This window comes from Puma concolor, chromosome D3 (assembly GCF_028749965.1).
Source record: "Puma concolor isolate L17-30 chromosome D3, mPumCon1.1.hap2, whole genome shotgun sequence".
Taxonomy (NCBI): domain Eukaryota; kingdom Metazoa; phylum Chordata; class Mammalia; order Carnivora; family Felidae; genus Puma; species Puma concolor.
The window spans coordinates 20427909-20451633 of NC_141678.1; the positions used below are offsets into that span (position 1 = coordinate 20427909).

General features: G+C 47.3%; 1 long non-coding RNA gene and 1 pseudogene across 2 annotated transcripts in view; one reads left to right on the plus strand and one right to left on the minus strand.

The window, feature by feature from the left end:
* LOC147575371 (immunoglobulin lambda variable 5-52-like) overlaps nucleotides 1-10298 on the minus strand; it is a 447861-nt pseudogene extending 437563 nt beyond the window's left edge. Inside the window, exons 1-2 of the transcript XR_015242332.1 lie at nucleotides 10168-10298; nucleotides 9735-10046 (exon numbers count right to left, since the gene is read on the minus strand). The product of XR_015242332.1 is annotated as an immunoglobulin lambda variable 5-52-like (transcript). The remainder of the gene's footprint in view (nucleotides 1-9734; nucleotides 10047-10167) is intronic.
* LOC147575369 (uncharacterized) overlaps nucleotides 1-23297 on the plus strand; it is a 473279-nt gene extending 449982 nt beyond the window's left edge. Inside the window, exon 2 of the long non-coding RNA XR_015242339.1 lies at nucleotides 23104-23297. This is a non-coding gene — a long non-coding RNA (uncharacterized LOC147575369). The remainder of the gene's footprint in view (nucleotides 1-23103) is intronic.
* The last annotated feature ends 428 nt before the right edge of the window (nucleotides 23298-23725 follow it).

Consider the following 23725-nt stretch of genomic DNA (forward strand, 5'->3'; position numbering starts at 1 on the left):
ATTTTCACCTGTTTATTGCTAGTATGTATACATCTATATGATCTTTCTATGTTGATCTTTATTCTAAAATGTTTCCAAAATTATTTATGACTCTTTGAATTTATATATTTGCATACTTCATTGTAGCTTCCTTTGTAGTTTTCCTGTAGGTCATTCTCTCACCTGAAATGGGACAATTGTCTCTTGTTCTTCTTCATCTGAATGCCTCTCATTGTTTGTCTTGCCTTATGGTTCTGACAGACACATCCAGTCCTATGTGGAACAGCAGTGTTGACATAGGACATGGTGGCCTTGCTCCCTACCCGAGGTGGGAAAGCTTTCAGTGCTTCCCCTCTGTGTGTGTTCACCGAAGGGAAGGTGTTTTATAGTTTTCTTTACCAAACTGAAGATGTACTCTTCTATGTTTTGTTCTCCGAAAACTTTTATCACTCTCATTCATATACTCATTCATTCTTTTCCATGAGCACAAATAGGTCTTGAGCTGTGCAGGAAGTGGAAGAGAATTCATCCTACCTGAGAGAGTGAGGGAGACGCTTTCATCGGTCTTTTTAAATTTTTTTTAATGTTTATACATATTTGAGAGACAGAGAGACGGAACACAAGTGGGGGAAGTGCAGAGAGAGGGGAGACAGAATGGGAAGCAGGCTCCAGGCTCCGAGTTGTCAGCAGAGAGCCCGACGTGGCACTTGAACTCGGTAGCCATGAGATCATGGCCTGAACCGAAGTCACATATTTAACTGACGGAGCCACCCAGGGGCCCCTCAGCTGTCATTTAATACTTTGGCTATTATCGCAACTGATTTATTTCTCCTTCTCCTTTGGTGTCAAGGAGACAAGGCAGGAGGCCTGGTGAGACAGATACCACTCCCTCGTGTCCAATATGAGGGTGGGTGAGAGGACACTTATGACATGGAAGAAGTGGCATTTTCTCTCTCCCTTTTCCTGCTGGTTTCTTCACTTCCTTAGACTCCCTGCCCTCCTCACACTCTTAAAATCCTGGGTCATCATTAGCATGATCACAATCCATCCCACATACCCCTCGAGGTTTAGTCCCACCCGCCTCACTGACCACCCACCCCATCAAATCCAAATACTGCTCCCTCTGCAGCTGAGCCCCCCAGTTGACTGGCTGCAGGTGCACATGGCCGTGATGGCTGCTCCCGCTGTGAATGTATGAGACTCTCTTCAGGGCATCCCAAGTCAGACACCCTGTGATCCTTCATTTCTCACATTCCTCTCTGTAGCCCATTGTTAGGGCTGTCCCTGTCTACAGTGCACAGTCAGACTTCTTCAATCTCCTTGAAGTGAGAAAGTATCTTCCACCCAGACTCCACACTGGAAAATAGAAGCTAGAATGTAAGTTTCATGGCGTCACCCACTAGTTGTTAACAGGCTCATGTTTTGTTTTCTTATTGATGACAAAAGAAGATGTTCACTGTGGGGCATAAGCATAGGAGTCTCCCGGGCTGACACCAAGGGGCTAACAAGGCATAAAGAAATACAACGCCATAGAATGCTCACAACTGAGTGCTGGAAGCCGAGCTCTCCCAGCCTGTGTGGCAGGCCCCGGGCTGTGGACGGATTGGTGACTGCAGGGCGGCCCGCCGACAGTGAAGCTTCTTGTACTCCTGCTTTTATGTAACTTGGCCTTAAAAGTACCTGGGGTATTGTCTGTTGGGGAATTGCGCTCGGCAGCCCCCCTGGGAAAAGAACCATTAGGGAAGAAATTAAGGTTCCGCAAGAAATTGTCCGGCCTTACGGTTAGCCCTTGCTATCCCCTATGGAGACTCCTCTACTTGCAGGAAGGAGAGCCTCATGCATTTGCCAGCAAAGAGGGCCTGTAAGGAGAGACATACGGATCTGAAAGCCTCACTCCGGAAACTAAGGTTGTATCTCTGGGCACAGGTGACTTCATCCCCTAGGCCCACCTGGCCCCCGGAGGCATTCCAGATGGTGACTGAACCTAGTCGGTTAAGCTACAGAACGGTTCATTGGTTCCTAGGTGCATTGTCTCTGTGAGAATGTGTGAGGCATGGGTTTCTAAGGCTTTTTCAGCCCCTTTCTGGCACCTCGGACCGAGGCAAACACATTGTTCTTCTGGCCTCATGTGGTTAGGAGGTCATGTCCCTATAACTGTTCCACTTGAGGTGTTAAGAAATGGAGGGCCTTTCACGAGAACAGCTAAGCAAATCCTTTGTAGATTATAGACAAACGCAGATGCCTAATGGAATAATGTAAGAAATTAATCTATAATCAAAGGGTATGCGGGAAAGTTAGGGCAAAATCACCATGTTATTTCTTTTTTTTTTTTTTTTTTTTTTTTTTAATTTTTTTTTTAACGTTTATTTACTTTTTTTGAGACAGAGAGAGACAGAGCATGAATGGGGGAGGGTCAGAGAGAGAGAGGGATACACAGAATCTGAAACAGGCTCCAGGCTCTGAGCTGTCAGCACAGAGCCCGACGCGGGGCTCGAACTCACCAACTGTGAGATCATGACCTGAGCCGAAGTCGGACGCTTAACCGACTGAGCCACCCAGGCGCCCCAACCATGTTATTTCTTAAAGGTTGTTTACACATAGGAACATTTTCAAAATTATGTAATGTTAGAAAAACATAGTTGACGTATGCTACAAGGAAATCACTAACGTATATAATTCCACATTTACTGCAATAAATCAGCCGGTTCAACACACTGCTGTTGTCTGTGTCCATTTTTATTTTTTGTTTTTATTTTAGTTTTTTATTTTAGTTTTGTTTTATTTTCACTTTTTCGCCAAGGCCGTTCATTCTTCGGGAACTCCTGGATCTGCTGGAGCTGCACTCCGGCAACTGAGTTTGGGCAAACCAGATTGGCACCCCAAGACTAGGGGGATATAAAGACATCCCAAGAATAGGGAGCTGCAAAGGCACCCCAGAATAGAAAGGGGTTGCAGAGCCCCCAGAATAGAGAGGGAGGGGAAAAGGTCTAAAATAAGAACAGGCACAAAGGCTCCCCATACAAAGGTATATGAGGTAAGCCAGATTAGGCATTCAGGGCAGAAGCACTCTCCAACTTAGCACTATAGCAGAAAAACTGCTTTCACTGGAGGAAAGGACCAAGTTAGATAAACAGGTAAATTGAGCTACAGACCGCTGCACTGCAGGCAAAGCAGCCCAGAGCAGAGATGGTTAACAAAAGAAAAGGTGCCTTGTTAACCCTGAGGTTGTTCCCCCTGTCTGCTTTAGCCCCTAGGCTGGCTCCTTGCTGACAGCAGACAGGCGGACTTGGGAATTGAAATCACAAACCAGGAGATCATGACTTGAGCTGAGGTCCGACATTTAACTGACTAAGCCGCCCAGAGCTGCTTGTTAGCACCATGTTTTTAAATTTTTTTTTCAACGTTTTTTATTTATTTTTGGGACAGAGAGAGACAGAGCATGAACGGGGGAGGGGCAGAGAGAGAGGGAGACACAGAATCGGAAACAGGCTCCAGGCTCCGAGCCATCAGCCCAGAGCCTGACGCGGGGCTCGAACTCACGGACCGCGAGATCGTGACCTGGCTGAAGTCGGACGCTTAACCGACTGCGCCACCCAGGCGCCCCAGCACCATGTTTTTAAACTAAATACCCTGAGCCATCTGAAAGCATAACTGAAGGGGTCCCCAGGTGGGAAAAAAGTCTCTGTATATAAAGAGGAGACAGCTTTCCTGCCCCAAGAGCACTCATTTGGGCCCCCCAGCTTTTTCTGTGGTCTGTGCCCTGCAGGTTCTACTTGCCCAGCACCCATACTGAGCACTTTCCTGGGAGGAAAAGAAAACAGAAATGCAACAAGGTCAGGAGTTCAGGGTTTGAGGAGAACAAAGGGGATGCCAACCTACCAGTCTCCACCAGGCCAGGAAATAGCCTGAGTGCTTCAGAGACAATGACCAGAGGAAAAGCCCCAGTGCAGGAACAAAAGTAAACTTTGACCTAAAGCACATGCTTGAGTTGTTTTTGCAGGATTGAAACCTTGCCCCACAGGTTAATGAGGTTAAAAAGGTCACCAGCGGGACCCCACTGACACCCCTTCTTTTTCACAGGAAGTTCATCTATTTCAGAGGCAAACAGCAGAAAGAGCCTGGGAGCCTAGACCAGTTTTATCTCCTGCAACAGCTCCACCAGTGCAGATGGACCAGGGAGTGTCCTCCAGGGACCTCTGCCTCTTTATAATGTTAAGTCTCTGCCCTAGGAGGAGGACAAGCTTCATTGACCTACCACACGATGGGGACACAAGCTCCTGTGCTCCATATTCCTGCACAACCTCATGCCCACTCTTGCATAAGATGACAAAACTCCCTTTTCTGGGTATCCATCCTAACCCCGAACGAAAGGAACCCACTCGCCTCCACTGAGGGAGTCACAGCTTTGATAATTCTTGTCCCTGATCCCCTTATCTGTGGCAAATAAAGTTTCCTTTGTGTGACAGCATCTGCTGAAGCCTCTGCCTGTACCTCACCAAGGAGAGAACTCAAAGTAGCTCCAACACTTCTAAGTAATATATTTCATCCCTTAACTTGGAAACCTGCCTTCTTCTCTCTACTCTCTACCTGTGGTTTTAGTGACATTTAAGTCTCTTAATAAGAAATTTCAGACAAATATTAAGTAACAGTTTTCTTAAAATTATCTTTGTCTGCTCATTTTCACCCTTTATATCAAAGTAAGTTAGAAAAAAATGAAATAATTTTAAAGGTATCTGTTGTTAAGGGAGGTCTCCTTTTATTGTTATTAGTTTAGACTTCACAATATTTTTCATGAAAAATTCTGGGTAGCTGAAGTAATATCCACATGAGACTTATTATGTATCAACTTCTCCAACCTGGAAGTGAAAATAAATGATAAATGAACACAAAACCAGCCCAGAATCCCTCGTGGCCTTGTTCCCACGTTCATACCACAAATCATGAGCGTCAGTGGAAAGAGAAGTCAGTTCCCGAAAAGGCTGGGGTGACAGAAGGGGAAAGCTAGCCATGGGTCTGAACCACCACCACTGGAAAAAGCCCCTGCGAGTGAAGACACAGGACAGCAAGTGGAGAGACCAAGCCCTGACCCCAGGACGGGCATCCAGGGCGAGCAATAGTGAAACGGGAGGTCTCAGATGCAGTGCTGTGGGCAGATGGGAGAGAAAGCGAAGTCAGGAGGGACGCTCTGGAAACATCTAAGGAAAAAGAGGGGGGAGGAGACATGTAGAGTCTGCTGGGCATGAGGGAATGGGAAAAAGAGAAAGGCCACAGAGCCCACCTCCCCACCACAAGGAAAGGAAAAATGTATGAGACAAAAACTTGAAATATGGACCGTAACACATAATATTATTCTTCATAATAATAAACAACACCAGCTAAACTATTGAATAAAATTGCAGTATGCAGAAATCTACAAAATAAAAAATGACAATGTGGGAAAATAGCCATCAGAAAATAAACTTTTAAAAAAGAATCTGTGATTACACACCATCATGGAAAATAATTATGCTATTTCGACAGCCTCTATTAAAATTGCAGCCATCTAGATAGATCCGCGTGTCCTCTGCACAAGATGAACACGTCTCTAGATGAAACGATGAAACGTTCCCTGTATTTAAATATGGTGCCCGTCACCTTTTGGGATGAGCACTGGGTGTTGTATGGAAACCAATTTGACAATAAATTTCATATATTGGAAAAATAAATAAATAAATAAATATGGTGCCCATGATGTTCCTACAACAATGCACACGCTGATGCCACTGAATGGTGCGCTTCCGGGGGCACGTGGTCTGTGATTCGGCACCTGTGAAATGTGCACAACAGGAAAATCACTGCACACAGAAAGGAATTTTCGGCTCCAAAGGGCTGATGCCGGGGGGCCATGGACTCACTGCTCGGGGGTCAGGGGTTTTTCTGCAGGTGATGGAAATGTTGTCAATTTGATCCTGATGATGTTTGCCAAACTCAGGAAACATACTACAGACCACTGAATTGTACCATTTAAATTTTTTTTTTCAACGTTTTTATTTATTTATGGGACAGACAGAGACAGAGCATGAACGGGGAAGGGGCAGAGAGAGAGGGAGACACAGAATCGGAAACAGGCTCCAGGCTCCGAGCCATCCGCCCAGAGCCTGACGCGGGGCTCGAACTCCCGGACTGCGAGATCGTGACCTGGCTGAAGTCGGACGCTTAACCGACTGCGCCACCCAGGCGCCCCTGAATTGTACCATTTAAATGACTGCACTTTATGCCTGTAAATTATCTTAAGAGATTTGTCTTATTTTTAGAAGAAAACAACATGAGACGAAGCTACTGTCACTGACTCTTCATAGTTGTTCTGTGCTCAGAGAGTCAGACCCTCAGACCCTGTGGGGTGTCCATGGTCTCCCTGTTTATTTGTCACTGGCAGTGACCATGGGAAACTGGGGCACGTTGCTGTATCATTTGCCCACGGGCTTAGAGCACTGTGTCAGTAATGACCAACCTCGTCCTCAGGCCGCAGGCCCGAGATGATCAGAGAGGCCCTGTTCTCGAGAATCCAGCTGGGATCCCAGAGGGCCTAGTGCTTCTGAGCATCTCAGCTTTGGGGACACGGTGGGGAATCTGTGGGTACCAGCCCACATAATAAGACCCAACATTGTTGCTGATTCCAGTGCGGGTGAGGGTGACCTTCTAGCCCACAGACCCTGATAAAGAGGCTTTCTGTGTCAACACAGACAGTGCCCAGGACCCAGCAACACAGCAGTGGAGACACAGGTCAGTATCAGGTTATTACCCACAGTGTGTTCTCAAAATGGGGGAAACAAGCAACTTAGGGGTCCCCAGAAGCAATTCTTCCGCTTTCCACAGCCAGTAACCTGAGCAGAGAGCAAGGAAGGTGAGGAGGGGAGGGGTCCAGGCCAGGGTAGAGACACTCCAGGCTGTGCCTCTGAGCCCTCAAGGGAGAGACCTGCACAAAGCCTCTCTTATCCTCTCCCCTCCTGGAAGAGAGAGAGGAAGCCTTCATGCAAATCTCTCCCTCCCCTGGGACTGAACGTGGTTACAGCTGAGTGTGGGGTGGGTGGGACTAGGGAAACTCCTCTAGGCACAATTTTGTAGAGGGTGCAAGGCAGGGCTCCAGGCCTGGGTTCTCAGCTGGGACCCCTCCCCACACAGACACCACTCAGGCACAGGCCCACAGCGCCCCCTGCTGTCTCAGTGTCCAGCCACACCCATGACTGGAAGGGACATCCTGGAGCTGTGAGAGAGACACCAGGGCACTAAGGACTTCAGTCAGCCTGGCATACTGTCCACCCCCACAGGGCCAGAACTTCTCCTCCCTCAGGGCTTCTTCCTGTGCTGCAGGTGCCACCACACCTCAGTCCTTGCTGCAGACACAGGGCCTCCTCAGCACGAATCACCCTGGGCTCGCCCCACTACTTAGAGACTTGTGTTGTTGGGGCCAAGACTTATGGACCGCTGGGGGATGATGTTTCTGCCCAGTGAGTCAAGATTGGAGAGCATGCACACCCCTCAACAGCCTTTTTCGGGACCCCTGGGGGGACAGTTCAGTTTTCTCATCTCACTTCCCATTCTGGCGGGCCAGTCCCCATTACCTCTGCACTCAACTGGATGAGGTAGATCAATGACGGTGCATGGCTATAGATCACGTGAGTATATTCTATCTCTCTATCATCCATCAAACTTTGCATTTTCTACATTACCTATAATTGGTATGGTATCGGTCCCCAAACAGACACATATATCAATGGTACAGATTCAAAAGGCCAGAAATAGGGTGGCTCAGTCGGTTGGGTGTCAGACTCTTGATTTCAGTTCGGGTCATGATCTCCACTTCTGTGATTGAGCCCTGAGCCGGGTTCTGAGCCTCCTTGGGATTCTCTGTCCCTCTCTCTCTGCTCCTTTCTCTCTCTCTCTCTCTCTCTCTCTCTCTCTCTCTCTTAAAATAAATAAATAAAGCTAAAAGTACCCAAATAATATAAATAAAAAGACCAGAAATAAGTGCAAGTTCCGCTTGACAAGCACAGAGAATGTAGACTGTAAATGAGGCCTTTCCTCAGACTCTGGAGGAGAGCACACATGGATTTTGCAGGGAATTCAGACAAGAATAAGCATGAATCATATAGCAGATGCCTCATAGGAGGTCCTCAGTTCTCACGGATGTTCCCTGACACACTTTGGGAAGAAAGCTGGAGTTTCTGGACCCCCTGCTGCGGGCACACGGATCCCCGTACCATGGGCTGCAGCGTGCACCCACGTGGTCATTCCGGGGTAAGAAGCACAGCCTAACGAATGCTCCCACCTGGGTCCGGCCATATCTGCCAAGAGCCCCATGGGAGCTGCCCTCTGCCCTCTGCTGCTTCCTGCATTGGCATGGGTTCCTGGGGCCTGGCTCCTCTGCCATTCCAGATTACCCATTCCCCTGTTGGGTGCTCGGGATGATAAAAAAGCTCTGGAAATGGATAGTTGTGGTGGTTATAAAACACTGTGAGTATACTCAGTATCTGAATTGCACAATACAGAGTGATAAAATAATAAATCTTGTTATGTTTATTTTCATCACTATAAATTAACAGTTCAAAATCAATATTTATGTAAGACGCTGAACTTATACAAATATCCTTCTTGTCCTGGTATGTGTTACCTTATTCTAACTCATCGACATCAGTAAAACTGTACAGTAATTTTTAACATTATATTTCCTGTAGATTCCACATATAAATGAGATTATATAGCATTTGTCTTTCTCTGTAGGGCTGATTTCTCCTAGGGTAACATCTGGCAGGTTCGTCCATGTTGTCACAAATGGAAGAACTTCCTTCTGGAAAGACACAGGGCTGGACTTCTTTGTGCACAGATAGGGGACATCCTGCCCTGTCGCTCCACAGCCTCCCGCTGCTTGGATCACTGATGAGCCTTGATGTCACAGGAGAAGAGAGGAGGACAGAGTCAGGGCCTGGGAGTTCAGGAAACCAGCCACAGGGGTACCCAAAGCTGATGGTGTCAGCTTTGGTAAATTCACATCTGTGGGATCTACTTCCCACCTTCCCAAGAGCAGACCCAGCATTTTGTAGCAATGAAGGAGCGCTGCATGTTATATTCACAAGCACTACTGAGGGTTTTGCTGACACCTAAAGTTTCTCCCCTGGCTAATCACCCTCCCCTGAGGTCACAATTTAAAGGGCAAGTAGCTAACCTGGTTTCCCAGCCAGCTCTGTGCCTGCTATTTCTTCTGTTCTGAGTCCTCCCTCGGCACCAATCTTATTTAGTACATCCTACCTGGAACACACAGCTATTCAACCAGCTCTGAGCACAGGAACCTGGAGGGAAGGGAGCCTCTGCCCCAACCCCTGGAGGAACAGAGTCCACATTCTGGAGCACTGTCCACCTGCTGTGATGGTCCAGACTCTGACCAGAAAACTAAGACAGTGGATGTGCCTTTATAAAGAGAAAAAGGGCCAGCTCAACACTCTCTGAGTTTTACACTTTAACCACCAGACAAAATGTCAGCATTGTCGTGGGTTTCTTTGTTGCCCGTTTGTTTGTTGGCTTGTTTGTTTTCCTGACAGTACAAAGAGGTTGAATAGGACACTGGGAGGAAGGGTATTGTGACCTAGAAGCTACTTCCAAAGACAGTCAGTGTGCATTCAAGTTATTTTCAACTGGAAGAGTCAGAGTGCAGGGATCTGAGCAAGCTGAGATATTTGTCCCACTTCCCCATGAGTTCGTGTCACTGTGACTGGCACTACTGTGCCAGATTGCACAGTAATAGTCAGCCTCGTCCTCAGGCTGCAGCCCAGAGATGAGCAGAAGCCCTGCATTGGCCGAGGCATCTTTGGACCCAGAGAAGCGGCTGGGGACGCCAGGACCCTGGTGCTTATCTGAGTCTGAGTAGTAGTACAGGAGATACCAGGGAGGGCTCCCTGGCTTCTGCTGGAACCAATTTATGTAGTAGCCCCCAACATTGAAGCCGCTGCTCAGGGTGCGGGTGAGTCTGGCTGTGGCTCCCAGAGATGCAGAGAGGGAGGCTGGCTGAGTCACAACAGGCTGGGACAGGGAACCTGCAAACACAGACACAGCAGAGGGAAGACAAGGGACAGGGTACATGAGATTAGGGAGCTGAGCCAGAGGGATTTGACTCTGGCTGCGGGCCCACCCTGGTGCCCTGGATCCTGTCCCTACCTGTGCAGTGACAGAGGAGCACGAGGAGGATGGGGATCCAGGCCATGGTGACACACAGAGACGCCCTTCTTAGGCCGCAGAGCTGGGGCTGGATTGCCCCCGGCTGTCTTATCCCCTGTCCACAGGGTCACAGAGGAGGGGCTGCTCATGCAAATTAGACCCACCCCTCCCTCTTCTCCATGTGCACACACAGGGTCTGTGGCCCTTGGACTGGAGACTTCCTGATGCACTGCGTTCCCCCTGGGTGGGCCTGGAAGCAGCAGCTGTGGGGACCACACACAGGCCAGGGTCCAGGGACTCCTCCAGGTCCTGACCGGACACACCTGCCTTGGCCCCACTGGACGCAAGGGGCCCAGTCCTTGCTTTCTGTCAGTGGAGGACTGCCCCTGTCCTGCAGAAAGCCCCAGACACAGTGTCACAGTGCCCCCTGCTGGTCTCTGGGTGAACCTCTCCTTTCCCACCGCTGGCTTCCCTGATGCCTGTGTTTCCATAACCTGAGAATGACCCTCCTGGAAAGAGAAAGGTCCTGCTGTGCAGGAATTTGTTCTGTTCTCAGTATAAGAGGGGTTTATATCCTTTTGCTAAAATCACTTATTTATATTGTGGGTCTAATCTTCCAGGTAGGAAAGGTCAACATGATGCCCAATGAAACCCTTTGAGGGGTCTCTACTTAGGCACTCAGAACCATAATACTCATAAAATTACCAAAAGACAGAGCTTCTAAGGCAAAAGGATTTGGGGCTGACCACTCTCTGCAATGGGAACAGCTACAGTCCCCGCAATTTGTGTCCAGATGTTGTGTATAGTGCAATCATTCATTCAACTACCCGTGACGAGATGAATGAATTTCTAGTACCCCAGGCCACCTGGACCCCGGAGATTCTGTCAAAGCTATCTCATCTGAGTGATGGAGAGGAGGAGAAGGGACTGGCTTTGTCCTTGAGATCACAGCCCCTGTGGCCCTGTTTTGGGACACAAGACTTTCCTTCAGAGTGCAGCCTGGATAGAGGTACCACTGCAGTGACTGAGGGAGTGACAGCCCACCCCTGACAGCACAGGGGGTTTGTGTCTGTTGTCCCCATGAGGCTTGAGCTCCGTGAGAGCAGCACTGAGGCTATGTCACAAAATAAGTGTCCTGACCAAGCGCTGAGTGGAGCCCGTAGATGGTTGAGGGATGAGCTGTCCACAGGGACAGAGACTCTCCCGGGGATTCCTGACCATCAGCCTCAGCCCAGGAGAGCAGGTGTTCAGGGCAGAGCACCTCAGTGAAGACTATGATTTATCGCAAAAGGGCCACCTCTGTCAACTGTATCCCTGGAGCTGCAACTGTGTCTCCTGTTGTCAGACACTGCATGTGGTACCTGGAAGGACACACGGGGTGCCCAAAGGACAGGCAGACGGGGATACTGCCCAGGTGCATGTGCGGTGTGCACGGGAATCGGGACAAAGAGGTCTGAGCACAGCTGTGGTATGTAAGGTGGGATCTGTAAGGTGACCCAACCGATGTCCCTGCAGAAGGGGGATAGCCCTGGGTCAGAGGTCAGAACATGGGCCAAGGCCCAAGAAACAGGGGAGGGTGGGGGCTGGTGACCCTGGTGAACATGTCTCCTGGAGGGAAGAGAGATGGACCAGCTGAACACATGAATTCAGCATCTCCAAATGGAACAGAAAGACCTGGAAAAATAAATACCGATTTACTTAAACCTGAAATCTGTGTTTCCCCTTTGGGAAAGCACGTGAATGTACATATTGTCACAAAGGCCAAATAGATTCGTAATGATACTTCCCATGCACTTGCTAATTCTGCAGATGCAACCTTTTATCCTCACATTATTATGTCTTCTAATCCTGAGTGGTCCACACGATTGTCAGCGGAAACCCAGCTCTTGTCTCTTCTGGGGCCAGTGACATGGTCTTCAGGTGATGGGTGACGCCTGGGAGGTCAGGGTTGGGGTGTCGCTTCCCAACTGGCCTGAGGCACGGTGCAACTCCAAGGCTGCTTTTCCATGCTGAGCAGAAATAAACAGCCTCCCTCTCAGCCTGAAGACCAGGGATGTTCAGGGAAGCCAGGCTGCTTGCCCTACATCCAGAAACTCTGTGGAGACCCCAGAGGGCTAGATGTTTGTTCTTCCATTGAAATGAAGTTTGAGGACATGGCTCAGGTGTTGCTGAAGCCAAGCTTCTGCCTCACTGCCAGCAATGTTACTGTGTCCAGTATAAGAGAACTTGGCCATCATTCTAGGACCTTGATCACTGACGGTGGCCGTGTCAGCCCTGCCTGACCCACAGACACTCTAAAGGGACACAGGGGACTTTGAGCAGGGCAGGAGTCCACTGTGAATGAGAGTGAGGGTTTGGAGCAGAGCTGGCGCATCTCCCACCCACCTTGGGTGAGTCTGGCTCTCAGCTGTGTGGGGAGGGAGGGAGGTGAGGAGGAGAGGGGCCCAGGTCATGATGGACATGCAGACTCTGACCTCTAAAGCTCTGTTACGGAGACTGGGCTCCTGAAAGTCTCCTTCTATCCAGAAATTCCCATGTGGGTGGAGTTGCTGCACTCAGGTACGCCTTTGCTGTACGTCTGTCCAGCTCCCGTGCCCTAGGATTTCACAGGTGGAATGAGCCAGAGGAAGAAGAGAGGACCTAACCTAAGGGCACAGGCAGCCTGGGTGGTGATTAGCCCCAGGTCCCATCAGGTGAGTATCCTCTAGCGAGCACACTGATGGCTGGCCCCCTGGTGGCCCTGACTTCTGTCCCTGATTGCTGGCCAAAACCACATGGATTATTCCATTCTATCCCACATACCTTCACACCCCAAAAACATCCTGTCCTCTGTGACAAAACTGGCACCCCAGTTAGAGGCCCGTGGTTGTCTGGACCCTCGTTACTGAGCTGCTCCTGATGGCCGTCAGGTGCTGGGTCCACAGCTCTGGGCTCACCCGTGTAGTTCATACACGTGCCCACAGCAGCCCTTTCTAGCCCCGTTACAGGTGACAAAGCATGTGAAAGGGAATGTGAGTATCGCGCCTGGGGGAAGGGAAGGCCCTCTTGACTCCTGCCAGTTCCACGGCCCCCTCCTCACTCCTGGGGGAGATCCCTCACCACAGGGCCCATCACTAGGCTGCAACATTCTCACCCCCTCCCCCCCACCGCTCCATTCCCTACAGTAGCCTCCCCAGATCCTGACCCTCCCTCATGGATTTACATGAGTGGAGGACAGGGTGACCAGAGACCTGGCCCCTGAGGAATGATGTGTCCTCGGCTGGCATAGCAGGCAGACAGAAGCCTGGCCTGGCCACATCCCACGGCTTGGGAAGGCTGGGGCGCTCCTCCTCCCTCTGACCCCACTTTACTGAGCAAGGTCAGACCCCCGGGCCTCCCCTGGATTCATCTTCTGTCTACTGTTTGTGGGAGTGGGGGAGTCCATCAACAAGGACCACAGGGGAAGGGATTGGAAAGAGGCAGCTCTGCCTTGTCAGAAAGACAGAGGTGGCTCCTTGGGACCCACCTCTCAGCACAGCTCTTCCAGCAGGACCCGAGCCTGGACCCCTGACTTCAGGAGGAGGGGTCTGATGGGGACACAGTCAACAGCCTCTGCCTGGTCCTCTCCTCACACTCCTCTCTGGCTCCTTGATCATCTATGCAGCACTGAGACATCATCCCAGCATGTCAGATTCAGGGGTTTCCTGTCAACCCCTCCAATGTTCCAGGTCCACCTCACTGCCTCACCCTTGTTCACTCTCCAGAAACATCTTAGGTGTTGCTATTCATACTTCTTTGTCCTCTTTCTCTCCCAGGACATTTTCAGCAACATGAGGACGTAGATCGTCCCTAGTGCACTCACGCTGAGCCTAAGCCCAAGGGTCATGTCTGGCACATACTTGGTGTTCACCACAGGGTGTGCAGGGACGGATCTCTGTACAGTCGTCTATCCTGATCAGGAACACATGAAACCTGCCGGGGTCTGACCCAACGGGGACTCAATTCCCAGAACAGCCTGCCCCCAGGTGTGCAGTAAATCCTGCCCAACGGAAGAAAATCAGACAATGTTTTGCAGCGTAGGGCTGGGTTTACGGGCACAATTTGAGAGAACGAGGATGCTTTTTCTAGAAAAAATTCCCTAGCCTTGCTCTAAGACTCCACTTTTAGAAGAAACGAAGAAAGAAGCAGCTGTGTCGGCCAAGGGGTGTGAGCTTCACAGGAAGTCCATTGCTGAGGGGACAGCAGGTTTGGTTCTCCCTTCCCCACAGGCCTAGAGCAGTGTGTGAGCTTTGAGACTGTGGTCCCACACTGAGCAGTAATAATCAGCCTCATCCCCAGGCTAGAGCCTAGAGATGCTCAGGGAGGCCACGTTCCCTGACCTGGAGCCTGAGAGTCTGGACGGGACCCCCGCAGGCCGAGCACTGCTACCATAGATGACAACGTTGGGGACACTGCCTGGGAGCTGTTGGTACCAGGACACACCTCCAGCCCAACATTGCTGCTGCTTCCGGTGCAGGAGGTGGTAACAGTCTTATTCACAGGCTAGGACACTGCAGATGGCTGAGTCACCACCGACTGGGTCCAGGACCCTGCAAGTCAGAAGAGAGACACGGGGTGAGAGAGAGGGGTCAGTGGACAGGGCCCATACATGGTTCCACAGTCCTCTCGTCTCCAGCCCTGATCCCAGCCTCCAGCCACCTGTGCAGTGAGCCAGCAGTGTGAGCAGGAGAGGAGCCCAGGCCATGGTGGAGACCCCTGCTCAGCAGTGTGTCCTCAATGTCCCTCAGACGGGCTCCCAGAGTCTCTCTTATTGCCTCCAGCAGCCCAAGGGGAGGGAGAGACCCTATATGCAAACCAGCCCCCTCCCCCTGGCTGGCCAGCACCAGCCTGAACCCTGAACCTGACCCTTGTCTGGAAATCTCACCCCAGGAGGGGATGGAGCGAAAGCTGTGGGGCCTGACCTGGGGCTCCCCAAGGGCCTGTGAGCACCCAGAGGCTAAGCCACAGCGAGAACCAGAGCCAGGTGGATTGATTTCTTAATTTCTCTTTCTGAGGCTTCATTATCAGTGTATAGAAATGCAACAGAGTTCTGTACATTGATTTTGTATCCTGTGGCTTTACTGAATTTATTTCTTGGTTCTGACAGTTTTTTGGTAGAATCTTTAGAATTTTATATATACAGGCAGGCTGTTCTGAGAAGTTGGCTGCGTAGGAGGATGCTGGGCTCACCGTATCCTGCTGATCACTTAGATTCCACCCACATCTGCTAAATAACCCATAAAACCACCAGAAGACTAGCAGAATGGACTCTCCAGAGTCAAGTGTACACAAGTGGTCCATGGAAGAGGGTAGGAAGGGCGGAGAGGTGGTGCGCACTACACGGACTGGTGGGAGGGATCCGGGGCAGAGGGGGGGCAGCGCGCTGGGCAAGGCAGAGCCCCCAATTGTGGCTTGCAAACGCGGAGGGGCCGGATTCCATGAGTTCTGACAGCCACCTGGACCTGACATCTGGAATGTTAAAAGTCAACAGCCCTGCTCGGAGAGCGAGAGGGCAAAAGTACACCGGGTGGGAGAGGTGTTGAGCCCCAGAAGACAGAGCTCAGCTCCACGGGGAACAAGGGCGCTCTCCAGCGCCATCTCCCTCTCCCATCCCCGAGCTGAACTCCCAAAGGGAACCAGTTGCGTCACCGAACTTGCTTGCACCGCACAAACACCCAATGCTGTGCTTCTGTAGATCCATCCCTTGGACGGGTCTGCCTGCTTCCCTCCTGGTGCTGCAGGGCCCTTCCCGCAGGGGACCACTGACAGCAAACTGAGCTGAGTCTGCCCTTCCCTCCCTGGTGCACCTTGCGGATCCACCCTGGCTAATACACCAGATCCCATAAAAGCAGCACCACGATCCTGGCAGTGTGCAAGTAGCCCAGACAGGGGCCACACCACTCCACAGTGAGTCCTGCCCCAGGCAGAGGGGAAGATAAGGTACACACCAGTCTGACTGTGATGCCAGCGGTTGACTAGGAACAGACATCGGGTGTGACTGTGGCCCCGCCCACCAACACAAGTTACTCCAGACAGTACAGGGGAAGTGCCCTACAGTTCTGTGCCACCCCACAGACTATCCAAAATGACAAAATGGAAGAATTCTCCTCAAAAGAAACTCCAGGAAGTAGCGGCAGCTAACGAATTGATCAAAAACAATTTAAGCAATATCACGGAACATGAATTTAAAATAATAGTCATAAAATTAATCACAGGGCTTGAGAAAAGCAAAGAGGACAGCAGAGAATCTATTGCTACAGATACTTTGGGACTAAGAAACAGTCATGAGGAGCTAAAAAATGCTATAGATGAGGTGCAAAATAAAATGGAGGCGACCACAGCCCGGATTGAAGAGACAGAGGAGAGAATAGGTGAGCTAGAAGATAAAATTATGGAAAAAGAGGAAGCTGAGAAAAAGAGAGATAAAAAAATCCAGGAGTATGAAGAGAGAATTAAAGAACTAAGTGATGCAATGAAACACAACAATATCCGTATAATAGGAATTCCAGAAGAGGAAGAGAGAGAGAAAGGGGCTGAAGGGGTACTTGAACAAAACATAGCTGAGAACTTCCCTGATCTGGGGAAGGAAAAAGGCACTGAAATCCAAGAGGCACAGAGAACTCCCTTCAGACGTAACTTGAATCGATCTTCTGCATGACGTGTCATAGTGAAACTGGCAAAATACAAGGATAAAGACAAAATTCTGAAAGCAGCTAGGGATAAACACTAACATATAAAGGGAGACCGATAAGACTAGTGACGGATCTATCTACTGAAACTTGGCAGGCCAGGAAGGAATGGCAGGAAATCTTCAATGTGATGAACAGAAAATATATGCAGCTGAGAATCCTTTATCCAGCAAGTCTGTCATTCAGACTAGAAGGAGAGACAAAGGTCTTCCCAAACAAACAAAAGCTGAAGGAATTCATCACCACTAAACCAGCCCTACAAGAGATCCTAAAATTGAAATTGAAGAAGACACAAAGAAATGGAAAAACATTTATTTTGTGCTCATGGATTGGAAAAATAAATACTGTTAAAATGCCAATACTACCCAAAGCAATCTACACATTCAATACAATCCCAATCAAAAACTGCACCAACATTCTTTTTAAAGCTAGAATAATCCTAAAATTCATATGGAACTACAAAAGATCCTGAATAGCCAAAGTAATATTGAAGAAGAAAACCAAAGCAGGAGGCATCACAATCCCAGACTTTAGCCTCTACTACAAAGCTACACTCATCAAGACAGTATGGTATTGGTGCAAAAACAGACACATAGATCAATGGAATAGAATAGAGAACCCAGAATTGGACCCACAAATTTATGGCCAACTAATCTTTGACATAGCAGGAAAGAGTATTCAATGGAAAAAAGACAGTCTTTTTAGCAATGGTGTTGGGAGAACTGGACAGCAACATGCAGAAGAATGAAACTAGACCACTTTCTTACACCATACACCAAATAAACTCAAAATGGATGAAAGACCTAAATGTGACACAGGAAACCATCAAAATCCTAGAGGAGAAAGCAGGCAACAACCTCTTTTACCTCAGCCGCAGCAATTTCTTGCTTAACACATCTCCAAAGGAAGTGGAATTAAAAGCAAAAATGAACTATTGGGACCTCATCAAGATAAAAGGCTTCTGCACTGCAAAAGAAACAATCAATAAAACTAGAAGGCAACCAATGGAATGGGAAAAGGTATTTGCAAATGACATATCAGATAAAGGGCTAGTATCCAAAATCTATAAAGAACTTGTCAAACTCCACACCCAAAAAACAAATAATCTAGTGAAAAAAATGGGCAGAAGACATGATTAGACACTTTTCCAAAAAAGACATCCAGATAGCCAACAGACATGAAATGATGCTCAACATCAGTCATCATCAGGGTTATACAAATCAAAGCCACACTGAGATACCACTTCGCACCAGTGAGAGTGGCTAAAATTAACAAATCAGGAAACTATAGATGCTGGCAAGGATGTGGAGAAACGGGAACCCTCTTGAACTGTTGGTGGGAATACAAACTGTTGCAGCTGCTCTTGAAAACAAAAAATTAAAAATAGAACTACCCTATGACCCAGCAATAGAACTGCTAGGAATCTACCCAATGGATATAGAAGTTCTAAGTCATAGGAGCACATGTACCCCAATGTTTATAGCTGTGATTTCAACAATAGCCAAATTAGGGAAAGAGCCTAAATGTCCACCAAATGATGAATGGATAAAGAAGATGTGGTTTATATATACAATGGAATACTACTTGGCAATGAGAAAGAATGAAATCATGCCATTTGCAGTAACGTGGATGGAACTGGAAGGTATTATGCTGAGTGAAATAAGTCAGTCAGAGAAGGACAGATATCATGTTTTCACTCATATGTGGATCTTGAGAAACTTAACAGAAGTCCATGGGAGAAGGGAAGGGGAAAAACAGTTACAGAGAGGGAGGGTTTGCCTCTATATTTAAGAGAACAAATTGAGAGTGGATGGGGGTGGGGGAGAGGGGAAAATGGGTGAAGGGTATTGAAGAGGGCACTTGTTGGAATGAGCCCTGGGTGTTGTATGTAAGCCAATTTGACAATAAATTATATTAATAAAAAACCCAAAACAAAAACCCAAAATCCTACAGGACAAAACAGGCAGCAACCTCTTTGACCTTGGCCACAGCAACTTCCTACTAGACATGTCTCTGGAGGCAATAAAAGCAAACATGAACTATTGGGACTTCAAGATAAAAAGCTTTTGCATGGTGAAGGAAACAATCAACAAAACTAAAAGGCAACCGACGGAATGGGAGAAGATATTTGCAAATGACATATCAGATAAAGGGTTAATATCCAAAATCTATAAATAACTTATCAAATTCAACATCTCCCAAAAATAATCCAATGAAGAAAAGGGCAGAAGACATAAATAGTTTTCCAAAGAAGACATCCAGATGGTTGACAGACACATGAAAAGATGCTCAACATCCCTCATCATCAGAGAAATACAAATCAAAACCACAATGAGATACCACCTCACAACTGTCAGAAAGGCTAAATACAACAGGTGTTGGTGAGCATGTGTAGAAGAGGAACACTTTTGCACTGTTGGTGGGATTGCAGACTGGTGCAGCCACTCTGGAAAGCAGTATGGAGACTCCTCAAAAAATTACAAATAGAGTTACCCTATGGCCCAGCAATTGCACTACTAAGTATTTATCCAAAAGATACAAAAACTGCTGATTTGAAGGGGATAAATTTGAAGTATTTATCCAAAAGATACAAAAACTGCTGATTTGGTGTTTATAGAAGAACTATCAACAATCAACAAAGTATGAAAAAAGCCCAAATGTCCATCGACTGATGAATGATTAAAGAAGATGTGGTATCTATATATACAATGGAATACTACTCAGCAATCACAAAGAATGAAATCTTGTCATTTACAACAATGTGAATGGAACCAGTGTGTATTATGCTAAGTGAGATAGAGAAAGACTGATTTCACTCATATGTGGAATTTAAGTAATAGAACAGATGAACATAGGGAAGGGAAGCAAAAATAAGATAAAAACAGAGAGGGAAGAAAACCATAAAAGACTCTTAAATACATCATAAAAAACTAAGAGTTGCTGGAGGAGAGGTATGTCGGGGGAAGGGCTAAATGGCTGATGGGCGTTAAGAAGGGCATTTGTTGGGATGAGCACTGAGTGTTATATGTAAGTGATGAATCACTGGGTTCTACCCCTGAAGCCAATACTATACTGTATGTTAACTAATTGAGTTTAAGTAAATAAAAATTTTAAAAAGTTTGTTTGAGTTTTCCTTACAGGGAGACTAATGTTGCTGTATTATGAGAGTGTCCTGTTACATCCCATAACCCCCTGCACAGGTCCTGAGATTTGATGTCTGTATTTGTCATGAGACTAAAATGCTTTCAACCAAAATGTGTCTACTGTTCATGCTTCTCAGGCTGGGTTTTCATTTACCCTTTACAGTTACCCTGGGAATTCATTATTTCTTCTGTCTCTCTGACATACATATGATTCATTTTCCTTTTTATTAGTCCAGATTTATAATTGTTCTCAGTATGAGGACCGGTATAAACCATTACACTGTACAAGGGCCCTCTGTCGTCTTAGAATTTCTCCATTTCTACATGAAAGGGCCTCCAGGATAAGGTACCCAACCCATATTTAGCCTTAATCATGTTTATTTGGTAAATGCCCTAGGGATTGACCTTAAAAAGAAAACAGCATTTTATATATTTCTTTTCTGTAATCTCAAGGCCTTCTATGACATTGAAGAATGGGTTCATAGGCTCTGTTCTCTAAAATATTCATACACAATTGACCATCACTCCAACCAAAGAGTCAGAGGAAAACCAAAGAGAGAAAAGAATTATGACACATGCAATTAAACCTTAGTGGTCTCACCTTAGCCAATTATATCTGCAGCAATCTCATTTCAAATAAGGTTACATCCTGAAATATAAGATTTGGGGGAACTTTTTATCACATGAATTGGTAGAGACACAGTTTAACCCATAACAATTTATTCAGATTTTCTTAGTTTTTACCTAATGTTCTTCTTCTGTTCTAAGATCCAGTTCAAGGATTCTTTGTGATGTTTAGTCATGATGTTTCCTTAAGCTTCTCTTATTGTGAAACTTTCTTAGACTCTCCTTTTTTTAAAAAAAATTTTTTTAACATTTATTTACTTTTGAGACAGAGAGAGACAGACCGTGAACGGGGGAGCGTTAGAGAGAGAGGGAGACACAGAATCTGAAACAGGCTCCAGGCTCTGAGCTGTCAGCACAGAGCCCGATGCGGGGCTCGAACTCACGGACCGTGAGATCATGACCTGAGCCAAAGCCGGCCGCTTAACCGACTGAGCCACCCAGGGGCCCCTAGACTCTCCTTCTTTTTTGTACCTTTGTCCATACTTACTGAGTGGGGATTATGCCTGACATCCTTCAGGGCCAAGTATTTACACTTGTTCCTTGAAATATCTGCATGGGAATATGTCTCTTCTTCCATTTATTCATTTATACAACCAGTTAACAATATGGATCATGGACAGATATTTTAGACTTTGAGTTTAAACCCCATACTATTACATTTATTTGGTTGCTCAAATCTTTCCAGTTTTGCCCAATGGGAGCCCTTTAATTTGGCTCATGAGGTCCTTGACACACCCTGTCGTGTGTGTGTGTGTGTGTGTGTGTGTGTGTGTGTGCGTGCACACGCACACACACTTGCATGTATGTGGTGGGTGTGCATGGATGCGCTTGTGTTTGTTTTGAAGGATTCTTCATTTTCTGACACTACAGGTTACTCTATGCTCATCCTGTGTAATTCCTGATCTAAGAATTAAGCATTTCTCCAAAGAAGCCTACATCTCTTCCCTGGAGAACAGTATTAGAAAGCAGTATGTGGGAAAATGCATCTCATGGCTATGAGGCATCATTGCTTCCAGTCTTGTTCAGATGACAAAGACATATATATGAGTACACTAACCCAACAATGTGCACATATTGGTGACTATTCCCATATTACACATGATTCCAAACTGCCGTCTCCAGCTCTAATCCATGACCACACGCTTCACTTAAGTCTCTTCCCTTGGTTATAGCTGTGACTTTCCATTCTTAAAGTAAGCAATCTGGCCCCACCACCACCATTTACTTGCTTGTTCCATTCCAGTACATAGTGCAGCCAATTCAAAATAATCTACCTGTTCCCCCATGGGATACCACCTTATCTACTAGAGTTCAGAACTTGCATGCAGTTTCTTACGTCTTTACATGTAGAGGCTCCACTCATTTTCAAAGTCACACAGCTCAGCAGCTTTCTCCCAACCCCTGCACTGAGGTGGGTTCACGCATTTGTCTTGGAAGTCAATAGAATTGTCACATTCTGCATTCCATCATGGGCCCCAACTCTCCTAAATTAGTTTTTTGCATGTGCACTCTAAGGTTCTGTCATGTGGCTGTACAGTTTTCCATGAGTTCTGGCAATGCCATAGTGTCATTTCAGGGTCATTATACCATCATATAGAATAATTGTATTGCTGGGAAACATTTTCCTCTCTTCATGTGATCAACTCTTTTTCTACTTTCAGTCCCCCAGGAACCACAAATGTTTATACTCTCGAGAGTTTTGCCCTTTCCAGTATGTACTATAACTCTAATTGTCCTGTGAATCATATCCCATTTTATAAATGTACCACCTATTTGGTGGCATCTTAGTTGGTTCCAGGTTTGAGTGATTAGAGATAAACCTGGAATAAACATCCCTGTGCAGATTTCTGGTTGGTTTCAATTTTTAGTGTTTATGAATGAAACTGCTATAGACATTCACATGCAGTTTTTTTCCTATGGACAAAATTTTTTGGGTTTATTTTTATAATTTTGTAATTTTAAGTTGGCATCTATTTCTCAAATCAGGAAATAAGACAAAAACCAACCAGCACCATTTATAACCAATTGGGTAAAATATCATACGCAAACAAGACTGACTTTTTCTTCAAGAAGAGCATGGGTGTAATTGAGGTCCCATGATAAGTTCAGAGGCAAAATAAAATGTTTCATTTATTTAAAAAAAAAAAGAAAAAAATAATATGATCCAGCCTAGAAGCAAAATACCCCAGAAAACAAAAAAACAAAACGAAAACATCTGTTTCATGAAGACTCTTTGTCTAAGAATGGTCTGCTCAGAGTGAATTTGAGAACAGAAGGGACAGGAGGAGCCTCAATCACACAAGGTGTCGCTGGATGGACCTGGGCCCAGAGTATCAGCAAAAGAATAAGGAGCATCACAGGCGTAGCTGAGCAGGCGACTGCTGGTCTGTTCCCTCTCTTTACAGACGAGAACGCAGGTTTTTGTCTCACTTCCCCACAGGCCTGGAACACTGTGCGAGCACTGCCACTGCTGTCCCACGCTGAGCAGTAATAATCAGCCTCGTCCTCAGCCTGGAGCCCAGTGATGGTCAGGGTGCCTGTGTTGCCAGACCTGGAGCCGGAGAATCGATCTGGGACCCCGGAGGGTCGATTGTTATCACTATAGATGATGGTTTTGGGGGCCATTCCTGGGAATTGTTGGTGCCAGTTCACACCATAACCACCAATATTAGAGCTGCTTCCAGCGCAGGAGATGGTGACCCTCTGGCCCAGAGAACCAGACACTGAGGGCGGCTGAGTCAACCTAGACTGGGCCCAGGACACTGTAAAGGGGGAGAGACACAGAGAAGGTGATGCTGGTATAGAGACATGAGGAAGAAGCAGGGCCCATTTTGTCCTCCCAGGAAAGTGTGTCCCTTTCCCCTGTCCCCACATCAGTCACCTGTGCAGTGAGCGAGGAGGATGAGGAGGAGAGGAGACCAGGCCATGGTGGAGGTTATCGTGGATCCTTCCTTCCTTCTGCAGGTCCACAGCTGAGCAGACCTCCCCTAATGTCTCCCTTCCCCTCTTCATCCTCGGAGAGAGGGAGGGCCCATCCATGCAAATGAGAACCTGAGCTCTAGATCCCTCACTGGGCGTGGT